The 12,238-nt window shown below is 44.4% G+C and overlaps 1 protein-coding gene across 1 annotated transcript in view; it reads left to right on the forward strand.

The window, feature by feature from the left end:
• The window catches only part of LOC122815420 (vomeronasal type-2 receptor 26-like), a 192,288-nt gene that overhangs the window by 45,444 nt on the left and 134,606 nt on the right, over positions 1-12,238 (forward strand). The gene's annotated exons all lie outside the window — the stretch shown is intronic.

Here is a 12,238-nt window from a genome sequence, read left to right on the forward strand (position 1 = left end):
AATGACGATAGTAACAGTATCACCCACAGCACAGTGTCAAACCATGTCATACTCACATGTGTAGTCAAGTTCCGAAATGTGTGTAGTACAATGCATACTGGCCACCAATAGAAACTATGGAGTGTTACTGTGTAATACAGGGCATGTTACCCTGCCCATGTGTCCACTATGCACGTACATGCAGACAGTGCACCTCCACCATGTTCACAAATGTACACCTGCAAATCTGTGCTACACACATCCCACAAGTACTGTCCACTGTCTAACACATGCTGCCAATACTACACACATCAGCCAAGTGGCACATGGGCAGACAATACACTATTGGAACTAACCCTGGTGTAAACAATACTACATTGACAATCATAGCTTTAATGCATCATGCCTGCTCAGCTACACCTTCAAACATATCATTACACTGTACTGCTGACAACATGCTAACTTGCTATACTGCTATAAAGTCACCCTGTGCATCAGCACCATAGTAGCCTGTTCCGGCATCAATGTTACAGATGACAGGAGGTGGCACAGGTTTCATAATATGCACAGGGTGTGTTGTTGGTTTGTCAGAGGCCTACAGTGAGCCATACAATCGACATGTATGTGTGTGTGTGTGTGTGTGTGTGTGTGTGTGTGTGTGTGTGTGTGTGAGGGCCAAGAGTACTGCTATGGGCCAATGTTGATGTAATGTGTGCGGGTATGTGTTAGTCCTAGGTGTCTGGTTTATGTTTGTGTCTGCATGCACACAGTTCCACCATGTGGCTGCCATATACGGGTATTCATGGGACAGCCACAGACTGTACCTGCCAGGCTTTACAGATCACCGTCTCTGGCCATGGATATGGTACCTGTGCCTGGCAGGGGAGCTACTGACAGTATCAGGTACTAGGCCAGACTGGGTACTATCCCCAGAGGTAGATGGATGTACACTGGACCCAGGTCCCTGCTGGGACTGTCCAGAGCCACGTGCATGTGGTCTTCTAGGATGGTCTATGGACAGCCCACCCCCAACATTGCTGGGGCTGGTACTGGCACTACGGAAGTGGATGTGACTTGAGGGACGTCCGCAGTGACTGCCAGCTGCTGATGTTGCTGGCATACGTCCACGTCGATGACTCAACCGTCCCACACTGTCCTGACACATGGACATGACATTGCGGAGGACATCTAATGTCTCACCCCAACGTCTATCAGTGACCTCAGTGTAATTATGGATGGCACCCGCTAGGTCATGGATACTGTCAATTACAGCGGTGTTATGTGCCCTCTGTGCCCTTAGTCCCTGTCTAATGTACCGTTCCATACTTGCCTGTGCCTCCATGACAGCCTGGAACATGCGTGAGGTTGTAAGACCTGTGGCACGTCTGCCAGGGGCATGATGAGCAGCAGTGCCCTGACGAGAAGCCCTGGACATCTGCATATGTGGTACCCTTCCAGACATCTGGGTATGGCTGCTGTGTCAGGATGCATGTGCCATAGATACCACACTGTCCTGACCAATGCAGACTGTACACTGTCCCTCAGCTAAGGGCATTGGTGATGGATGTATTGGCAGTATGACTCTGTGCATGGATGGGGTGGAAACTTGTGTACTGTTGATTATTGACCCAACAACAGACCCTGGAAAACATGTCTGTGCCTCAACACACCTATCATCATTATCACTATTTTGCTCAGTGACATCATTTTCCCTGCTGCAGTGAACCAGCCCAAACTCAGCACCTGTGACAGGAAGACAGGAAACACACTTTACGACCTGTACATGATGTCGGAACACATGCACACATGAACACATGCACACATGAACACATGAATACATGCACACAAATACACTCCACACTAAAGCAGACACACACACACACACACACACACACACACACACACACACACATACACACGCACACACACCACCAGCAATCCAGAACATACTCAATAGCGGGTGATGGTGGGGTACAGTATCACAAGTGAAACAGTGATATCACACATGTCAGCATGCAGGACGTGTGTTGCTCAACAGCATGCAGTGCGAGTGTAGACAGCCCTTGCTAATAACAGTATACATGGCTTTGATGCATGTGTGTTGTTGTTCAGTGATTGGCCTTACCCTGGAATGCAATGTGTACATGGACACAACATTGCTGTGCAAGTATTAAAAGCCCTGCAATGTCCTGTGCACCATCACTCACAGGTATACATACCATGGCTGGATGTGTATCTGTGTGTCACATAGATATCCATTTCTGATTAGAGCATCTGTGTCTTTAGCAGATAATTGTGGACACAGGTTTAGCACATGCATGCTATGTATACACACAGGCTGAGTGGTGCATGTATACCTGATGGAATACCATTGCTCAACATAGCCATTGTACAGTGGTTATGGTGAGTGTAGGACATATTGTGGACATGCCAGTGCAGCCATGACATGGCATGCTACAACGCAACTGCAGCATTAAACATCACACATACCCAATGTGTGTCATGTGACCTATACACTCAATAGCATTACAAGACATATATGTGTCACTTTGTACAAATGGTGATTGCTATGCATATTGTGTATAGGTGCATATGTTTACAGACACACAACATTGAGGTGCACAGCAATGAATGCTATGTGTAGTACTGTGGTCACTGTAACTGGATGGGGTGTAGTACCATGAACCATTATCATGCAGCATCATGTGGTCACTCAAGGCTACTAATATGTGCCAGACTGGCACATAGCATGCTGTACCTGAACTGCAGTGCCATGGCTACATTCACCATTTCACAGCCAGTTGTTAGATGGGTTTTTAAGGTGCCCAATAGGGGGATTGCCTAACATGAATGTGTTATGTGTTGAAGAGTGTCACACAGCCCCATGAGAGGCCTCTACCCCTCAGGTATATAATGTGTGCTGTGTGGATGGCATTTGGGATACTGGAGTGTGACCTTACAGCGGGTGTCTGAATATGCCATGTGTAGCATGTTAACGTGTACTGAGTATGACAAAATTGTGTATGTTGTTTGCATGTGTATTGACTCTGCCCATCCAATGTCCACTACAGTGTTTCCAAAATTGTGTGGGATGCTCTGTGTATTGCATGTGTTTGAGTCAGCTACTCATGTTACTGAGATGTGCATAGTCTCACAGCAAACATGCACAGCATGCATTATGCGTAGGTGTGTTACGTGTACATGGCCTACACCTCACCTATGACATGCACATTTAATTAGCAATATTAAATGTAGAACACACTCACCAGCATGGGTCTGCTGCCTTGCTGTCACACCAGAGGGACCTACAAGGATATGAGACAGTTTGTCAGTGGCAACAACTGTGGCATTGCTACTGTGTGTTTGCAATCTTACAGTAGTACAACGGTTGACAGTCACAGGCCTACAGATTATATTCCTAATTATTAGTATTGCACAACACTAGGCACCACATCTTCTAACTACACAGTACACATCTCACATATGCATGATCTACCAATAGAGGTAACAGTAGTCTACAGATATGCCATGTTACCTGCAACTTGCTGGGTGGCTCCGACCTCCATGATGATGCATGTTTGTTGTTGGCCAGGAGCCATCTGGCTCAGGAGCAGCTCCTCCACTCTGGTGAGGGGGGACGGATGGCTACCCCACCACCTGTAGCAAGCTGTTGTCTGCAGATATCAGATGCATGCTGCCGGACATGTCTAATTAAATCACTGCAGTGATGGCGTACCTGCTCATATGTCTGGTTATGCATGCCTATGTCATTTACCCTACGGACAAGATCTTGCCACATTGCAGTCCGCTCATGCTGGTCATGGCTGGTTCTTGAGAACTGCAGGGTGTAGTGCTGAACCAGGCTGGTTGTTATCTATTCTTCCTCTGCTGGGCTATATGTAGGGTTACAATGGTGGGCCATGACCCCAGAAGACAATGATACAATATGTGTGAGCAAGTCATGTGGCACACACAACATTCTAAAGTACAGATATAAATTAACTGCCATATATAGCAATCTATTGGCTGTCAGAGGATACACACTTTCAGTACCACATATCAGTGCTCCACCCACAACTGCCTGACAGTGCCTGGCACGCTCTATATATCAAACCATGTTTTGCACAGCAACAAAGATAAACCAGTATGTAAGACTATACAACAGTACATGACACACTGTATGTGACACAATGCACTACCTAGCCACAGGAGGTATATATCAAGCTAATGCATAAAGAAATATGTCATCCATTGCAATGATTGTAAAGTCCAGTTACAGTATTACCAGTATACCACACTAGTCGTTGATGGCAAACCCCTGCCTAACATATGTGCAGATTCATTAATATAGGTGGCATACTGCTGTACTAGACTATAAATGTTGCTAGATACGCACTTATATCCTGTAACACACATATGGCCGAGGCCATGGTACAGGCATACCCACACACACATCAGACATACATACCAGACACAAAGGTATGGCAACCCAGGTGAGCTTTACCTGTGTACCATACAGTACTATGTGTCAGTAGTTACAAAACCTTATGCCTGAGGTATGTAATCTGTGAGGACTACAGGGAACACACAAAACAGTGGTTCCGAGAAATGTGGACATACACCATACTGTGCTGTTTAGGCATACAGCTTCAGGTAGTACTACAGATCATACAGGAGTTGGATTCACCAGCAGTAACACTCAATAAGCATACATGTACTGCTTTAGCCTACAATGGGACACCCCAGTCAACACCAAGGGACTACGTCAGACCATATGGCATACTATTTTTTCTGCCTAGCAATAGCATACACATCTTTTGCTGGGATCACAGCTAGGACACAAACTACCATGACAGAAACAGTTTCCCACTAAGCTATCACACATATACAAAACTCTGACACATTCACCAACACATTCACCATCACACTCAGTCAACCTCACATAGCAATTATTGCAACAGGTACATGTGGGTGCGTAACAGTTCATAGGTAGGTAATAGGCTATTGACCCTAGGGCCTATAGAAGTCTAGCCATACACTACCCTGGCATTTTACACACATGTAATTTAATTTCACGTGGCCCTGTCAAGCACAACCACAGAGGTGATTCCCGGGGTGTATTTCCTATCTCCCATACAATCATCAGGATTATTTATGATGACTGCTAATTAGGAGCTTTGTTTGCTATTGATAGGTGGTTTGTTCCAGAGTATGGGATGTCTCTGAGATAGGAATCTATCCCTCCAGCATGTGCTGTTTATTGAGGTCACAAGGTTTAAGTCCCTAGAGCGTGTAGCTTGTAGGGACTGTCATCTGTTTATGTGGAGCATGTCCAACAGCTCTGGGTTTGACATAGCTTTGTATGTTAGGCTGAGGTCATCTCTGGGTAGGCGGTATGAAACACAGTCTAGCTGTGGTTTTGTGAGGCGGTCTGCATACGGCATCTGTTTGAGGCCGGTATTACTCTTTGTGAGGTATGTCTGTGGCCTTTCCAGTTTCTGTAGATGTCTTGTGAGGTACATACCACATGGGGCATTGTACTCTATAATGGGTTTTATGTGTGATGAGTAGAGGGGAACACTGACCTATATTTCCCTGGATGACACACCTTTTGCGATGACGTGTGCCACGTAGACAGATTGCATGACTAGTGTGGCACTGTGATTATCAAAGGGGAGACTACTGTCCACCTGTGTCCCATGGTCTCTTATCACACCTTTGGTGTTAAGTAGACTACCACCTATGTGGTAGTTAATGGGTACAGAGTTTTTGCAAGAAGGGATGCCAATGCAGTGTCAACATTGAGCTTGAGTCCATGGCTTTGTCACCAGGCATCTGTTGCAGTAAATATGACCCTGTCTCTCTCTCTCTCTCTCAATATATGTATATATATATATATATATATATATATATATATATATATATATATATATATATATATATATATATATATATATATATATATATACACACACACACACACACACACACACACACACATACATATAAACATCCATTGGTGTACATATAGATATACATATAGGCACATATACAGTCCACCTTTCATGTTGGGAATATCAATTATGCGACGGTTGTGCGAAATATAGTTATGTAATAATATTGCACAGTGTTGTGTAGAATGCATTGAAGGTGTTCTCAGACTAGTATGAACCTATGAACCTATGAACCTATGTAGCTTTAGCAGGCCTCACTGGCTGCAACACTGCAAACCTGACAAATCATACCCACAACGTTTAACCACCACATGTCATATACTAGCACTGTATGCTGTCTTGTTTGCCACACACTACAACCTACATAGAAATATGCACATAACAACCTTCACCAACATATATATGTCCACCCTTCACAAACAGTTGCAGTATGTCTCTTGCCCTATGCACATGTACAGATGCTAATATAACTGACACAGACAGATCTTTCTGTACGTGTAGGCCATACACACACAAGGTCCACACTGTTGTAAGTCCGTGGATCTCACGGCTGACCTGTTGAGCCTTGCTGCAACTTGAACAGGTGTCACATGTGAGCACACAGTAATATTAAAGGGTGTATATAAAGCAGCAAATGCTAGATTAGCATACTAGTTAGGTACAGCAGTTGCCAATGCTAAGCTACATGTTAATATGACTATCATGCATTTGTTACTCTGTCACATCCATGTTTATATAGCTGTATGCGCTACTCCCCCAAACAGCCATAGGTTCATAGGTAGGTACTAGGCTATTGGCCCTAGGGCCTATATAAGCATAGCCAAAGGTACCCTGACTTTTGCCACCCAAGAAAATTATTTTCCTGTGCCACTGTCGAGCAGAGCCACATAAGTGATACCCGGGGTGAATTTCCTATCTCCCATCCAATCATCAAGATTTTTCTTGAACAGTGCTAATGAGGAGCTTTGTTTGATACAGATAGGTAGTTTGTTCTAGAGTATGAGAAGTCTCTGGGACAGGAATCTATCCCTCCAGCATGTTCTGTTTATTGTGGTGATGAGGTTTAGGTCCCTAGAGCTTGTAGCTCATAGGGATTGGGATTTCTTTAAGTGGAGCATGTCTAAAAGCTCTGGGTTTGACATAGCTTTGTGTGTTAGGCAGAAATCGCCTCTGAGTAGGCGATATGCAATGGAGTAAAGCTGCAGTTTTATTAGACGGTCTGCATAGGGCATCTGTTTGAGGCCGGTAATCCTCTTTGTGAGGTATTTCTGTGGCCTTTCCAGTTGTTGTAGATGTCTTGTGAGGTACATACCAAAAGGGGCATTGTACACTATAATGGGTCTAATGAGTGACAAGTAGAGGGGAACAATGACCTCTTTTTTCTTGCATGAGAAACTTTTTGTGATGAGGTGTGCCACATAGAAGGATTTCCTGACTACTTTGGCAATGTGATTATCAAAGGAGAGACTACTGTTAACCCGTGTCCAAAGGTCTCTTATCACACTTTTGGTGTTAAGTAGACTACCACCTATGTAGTAGTTCATGGGTACAGAGTTTTTACCAAAAGGAATGACAATGCACTTTTTGGCATTGAGCTTGAGGCCATGGCTTTGACACCAGGCCTCTGTCTCAGCAAGGCCCTTTTGTAGGATGTCCACATCTTTTGGAGTTTTGATTATGGCTCCTAGTTTGCAGTCATCTGTGAACTTCATTAGCCAAAGACCTTCTGTGTTGGCCTGTACTTCAGAGAAGTAGATACCAAACAGGAGAGGACCCAGGACTGAACCCTGTGGTACTCCACTTGTCACTGGTCTGAAGCTGGATTTGGAGTCTGCTACTTTCACAGTGTGGGTTCTGTCAGTGAGCCAGTTGGCAACCCATCTTGTGACATAGGGATTTATACCTAGTTTAGTGAGTTTATCTATAATTCCAGAGTGGGGGATGGTGTCAAAATCCTTGACGAGATCTAGATAGACTGTGTGAATCACCTTACCCTCATCTATGGCTTTGGTGACTGCTTCAAAGAAGTCTATCAGGTTTAGGAGACATGATCTGCCTTTTACAAACCTGAACTGGGTGGGGTCCTGAGTTTGGAGATTACCAATGTCATTGTTTATAAGTTCCATGATGATAACACTCCATAGCCTTGCAGACCAGGCTTGTTAGGCTAATGGGGCAGTAGTTTCCAGGGTCTGTGGTGGCTCCCCCTTTGTGGAGTGGGATAGCTGTCGCTGTGTGCCATTCAGTGGGCACATAGCCTGAGGTGAGGCTATGACTGAACATGGTACTTAGGTGGGGTGCCAGTTCATTCTGTAGTTCATGTAGAATACAGCCTGGGATGTCGTCAGGTCCCATGGATGCTGTGTTCTTGGCTTTGGATAGTGTGTTTTTTAGCTGTGCAGCCATGATTACAGGAACTTTGCATTATTCTGGTATAGAGATAGGCCCTTTAGGGGATGACAGAGGGGTAAAGTTAGCACTGAACCTATCTGCCAGGATGTTGGTAATATCCGTTGGTTCTGTATATTTAGTGCCATTGTGCTGTAACTCAGAGCAGATCTGAGTGTTGCCATTGAGATTATTGACATAGCTATAGAATGCTTTGTGGTTGTCTTTAGAGTCAGTGGCAAATTTGTTTTCATAACTAGCTTTGGAGGATTTTATGAGGGATCTCAGCTTCTAACTGAAGCTGACCAGGGAGTTTCTCCAATCCTGGGATTTTACTCTTTTTTGCAGAAGTTTCTTTCTTCTGTTGTAGAGTTTGTTTATGGCAGGGGGCCACCAGATTGGCTTCCTTTTTTTTGGAGGATAGCATCTTGGTTCTGTTAGGGATTGCATGATCCATGCACTCATGTAAGTGCTTATAAAGTGCATTTGTGTAGGATTCAGCATTCATACCTCTATTGTCCATCAGCATGGGTGTCATGAAGTTTGCCACTTCTGTCTTAAGAAGTGTGAAGTTGGCTTTGGAGAAATTTTTTACTGTGGTGTCCTTAATTGGGGGGGTGGGGGAGGGATGTGGATGTCTAGGGTGATTAGCTTATGGTCGGATCTGACCAACGAGGAACCATTGTACACACTACTGTACAGAATACAGATAACATGGATCAGATGTTTGACATTTAATGCTGAGCTACATATGTCACAGTTATATCCCAGTGCACACAGCTACACACTGATTTCTCCATGGCAGTAGTTATGCAGGCCATCTGTCTACAGGGTTGGGAGGGTGGCCTAATGGGTAAGGTGTTTGCCTTACAAACACAAGGTGCAGGGTTTGAGTCTCACAAGGGATAATTGGCTAGGCTTAAAATGGCTCACAAGGGCAGTTAGCTTAGTACTAACCTATGAACCTATACGTACTGCTGCCACATATGGATGATTCAAAGTATGTAGAGTACTCTTCAAAAACATCTACTACATGCCAGTAAATACATACCTTTCCTTTGTATGTGTTTGTAATTTTCAGTTCTGTGTTTTTTTTTTATATTGTTTTTTTTTTTATATCTTTGTTTTTTTTTTCTGTTGCTGTTGCTGTAGATGTCGGTCTGTCTGTCTGTCTGTCTGTCTGTCTCTCTCTCTCTCTCTCTCTCTCTCTCTCTCTCTCAGTATCTGCAATGAAATGATTGCATGTGTGGACAGCAAGTACTGCCTGCTTTTATAGGTATCTGCACATGTGCATGTGATGGCCTCTGCACCAATTGGTGGCCACCATTTGGTAATTGCATGCAGCCTGCTGTGTGGTAATTGCAGTACTCACTGTCATAGCAACCCAATCCTATAAATTGCTAAGTCAGGTAGGCATAGCCCTTTCAGCTTTCCAAAGTGGGGCCCGTGCTTGTTTGCTGTGGACACCGTTGTGTAAATCAGAAGGCTCTTATACTTCTTATATCTGAAGCTATGGGTGTAGCCAGTGATTTGAATGTTGTACTCAGACCTGAATGTTGCCACTTTCAGTACACAGTTGTCAGTGTAGAATTGTACTCACCCCTACAAATGCTAACACAAGATACATGGGGGTATGTAGTTTCTTTTCTACTTATACAATTAACTGCCATACTTAAGTAGTTATTGAGATGTATTCATTTGACATATGAACTGTTGGTGAATTGCTGTACTGTGAATATTAATGTACTGACTTCTGCACAGTTTGTGCTTTTTTATTGTTGACATTAGCACAGGATGCTCAAGAAAACTGGACAATTCCAGTACCGAGTATGCCTACCTACATCCTTGGTGGACCCTGAACACACAGGTATATTGCACATTTGGGTGGGGTTTGTCCTGCTACGATACTGTGTGGGGGCTGTAAAGTGCTGCTGTAACATTATTTACTGCTAGAATGGCTAGTTCTCTTATCACAGTCATGTAATGCAATTCCACAACAACAGCTGGTAAAGTTCCACAGAACAGGTTTTGTGTTATGGCATTCCTATCTTTCCTTTACATTCACTCATTCTAATGCATGATATATCTATTTCAGCAACAACGTGCTGTATATCTACTGTGGCTTAGTGGTACTTCATGCAGTCTAGTGTGTCCAAGGTACGGGGTACGAGACTGACAGAGGTGTTTTATTTTGCTGCTGAGCAGAACAAGGGCCCTCACATGCAGGGTGACTAAGGCACTTTTAAGCAGTTGTAAGCGGGTTTGCATGGGTTTGTGTGATGCTTAGCAATGCTTAGTTAAGCGCACACAAGCTCACACTTGCGCAAACCCGCTAACTACTGCTTAAAAGTGTTTACTCCCGCTAACCCCCGTGCTCATTTCTTTGAAAGAAAAGAAAATGGGGAGATAGGACAGTGGTGAAAAATGGGCACAAAGAGGGAAAGACAGTAGGGAAACAGTTTGGGATGTGCAGGATGGGTGTAGGGAAGGTCCATAGCTGTCCATTTCTTTAACAGCAACAGCTGTGCATATGCTAGAAATTTGGAGGGAAATTTGAAACCTTCCACCCCTGAGAGAGGGGTGAGGACAACTAAGTATGTTGTACTGCTAATTAAATTTCAGTTTATGTGTCCAGCAGACATGTGTGCAAAATGGTCAGCTATTTATCGGGAGCAATTTTTTTGTGGGAGCAGATTGCCCTTTTTTTTTTCAGGAGAGAGTGGAATGTGGGGTCGGGGAAGTAGGTATATTTGGGGAGGTAGGTTGAGGAGGTAAACTGACAAGACAAACAAGATGCATACAGGGGCGGAATATGACACATGGGGTGGGTGAACACTATTGACGGGGAAGGATGTTTGGAAATCGCAAGCCCATGATCCTACAGATGGCAACAGTGGAACTGAGATTGCCACCCATGGGCAGTCACCACTGCACCTTCACAGCCCAGAGGGTGGCTGTGCTGGGGGCTGCATAGGAGGGGCAGGCTCACCCATGAGTAGCGCCACTCATGCCTCGAGCTGGCATAGAGGAGCGGTGACCGAACACTCGATCTCCCTACGCACCACAGCCCAGACCGTTCGGAGGGTGATAGGTGGCCCTCCTCCGGCCATGCTTGCACGGGGGGGGGGCAAGCCCCATCCCCTGCAGTGCTTCCACCCGAAGGTGGCACAGGGCCAATGGAGGAGGAGGTCCCGGGCTGGACACCGGACCTACTGGTGCCAGGTGCCATCGCCAGCTGAGGTGGGACAGGTGGGTCCGCTGGGACAGGCCTTCCCATATGTTCTTTGTTTAGGAGGATTTAATGACAATATGGGTTAGTAACAGACAACAGCCTTCCCAATTAGTTGTAACAGCATGCAGTAGTATTCCCATTAACCCAACACACTAGAGTTCCAACAGTTGAACAGCAAGCATAACACATGCATATTTAGAACAACAGTGGACATTCCAACAGCATGCAGGATTGATTGTTGGAAACAGGCCACCAAGATTGTGGTATGTGAACAGGGCACATGCATCAAAGTAAATGCAGATATTTATAAACCAATAGGACATATGTCCCAACAAATGTTTTGAGATTAGACATACCCATTGAGATGTGGAATTGAATTGTTTATGCACATACAGTAGGGTGTAAAAAGATACCTCCATTAACAACTTATATATACTTATAGCTTACACTACATTCCTATTGACTGCAGTTATATATCCCCTACATGTATTATTACACTAGGCAATGTACGTTAAATTGTGAAATGGGTTTTGCTAGTTCTTTATATACCTGACCTGTATCTGACATACAAACTGTCCAGGATGCAGATGTTACTGCTACATATTTATATATTTAATTTATATTTATATATCTACATATCTGGATGTGTTCAGGTGACATTATCAGGTATATTTTAACAGCTCCC

Source organism: Protopterus annectens, chromosome 1.part1 (genome assembly GCF_019279795.1).
Source record: "Protopterus annectens isolate FY-2018-M chromosome 1.part1, PAN1.0, whole genome shotgun sequence".
In the NCBI taxonomy this organism is placed as follows: domain Eukaryota; kingdom Metazoa; phylum Chordata; order Ceratodontiformes; family Protopteridae; genus Protopterus; species Protopterus annectens.